Source organism: Hyalella azteca, unplaced genomic scaffold, assembly GCF_000764305.2.
Source record: "Hyalella azteca isolate HAZT.00-mixed unplaced genomic scaffold, Hazt_2.0.2 contig9100, whole genome shotgun sequence".
NCBI classification, from domain to species: domain Eukaryota; kingdom Metazoa; phylum Arthropoda; class Malacostraca; order Amphipoda; family Hyalellidae; genus Hyalella; species Hyalella azteca.
Genome location: NW_025939179.1, coordinates 22,693 through 23,874, shown reverse-complemented (window position 1 = coordinate 23,874; position 1,182 = coordinate 22,693).

Sequence of the window (1,182 nt, the reverse complement as noted above, 5' to 3'; positions counted from 1 at the left end):
ACTCCTTGGCTGACTCGTTGTCTCTATACTAGACGAGACACTGCTTGGCTGACTCGTGGTCTCTATACTAGACGAGACACTCCTTGGCTGACTCGTAGTCTCTATACTAGACGAGATACTCCTTGGCTGACTCGTTGTCTCTATACTAGACGAGACACTGCTTGGCTGACTCGTGGTCTCTATACTAGACGAGACACTCCTTGGCTGACTCGTGGTCTCTATACTAGACGATATACTGCTTGGCTGACTCGTGGTCTCTATACTAGACGATATACTGCTTGGCTGACTCGTTGTCTCTATACTAGACGATATACTCCTTGGCTGTCTCGTGGTCTCTATACTAGACGAGACACTGCTTGGCTGACTCGTGGTCTCTATACTAGACGATATACTGCTTGGCTGTCTCGTGGTCTCTATACTAGACGATATACTGCTTGGCTGTCTCGTGGTCTTTATACTAGACGATATACAGCTCCTTGGCTGACTCGTTGTCTCTATACTAGACGAGACACTGCTTGGCTGACTCGTGGTCTCTATACTAGACGAGACACTCCTTGGCTGACTCGTGGTCTCTATACTAGACGAGACACTCCTTGGCTGACTCGTAGTCTCTATATACACGGCTGTACTCGTTAGGTTCGCTCCTGTTAAGGTCGCATGCAAGCATCTCGCTGCTTACACCTTCCATGCATATTATGCTTATAATTACAATGGCGACATGAAATGTGTCAACATGATTCATCAGAGGGACTAATTTCTGTTACATGTCGCAAAACCTTATATTTGCATAATAATTAAGGGAGATCAAAGGAAGACAAGACTGGCGAGGAATATAGGCGATGTGCTACAGAGACACGAGAATAACAGGCCTGGTCGCCAGTGTAACATTCCTTTAGGGCCACACTTGCAATCCTAGGACGATAACTAAATTATATTAACCTAAATACATTTATTTAAATTACCCTAGATTACATTAATTTACATCAACTGAGATTACATCAAGCAATAGCACATAAAACAACATTAAATTACCCATAACTAATTGACAGAAGTAGTACCAGAATACAAGGTTCAGTATACACAGCCTGCACGGACGACATGAGCTGCAGACGAGGCGTGTGATGCATGAGCTGCAGACGAGGCGTGTGATGCATGAGCTGCAGACGAGGCGTGTGATGCATG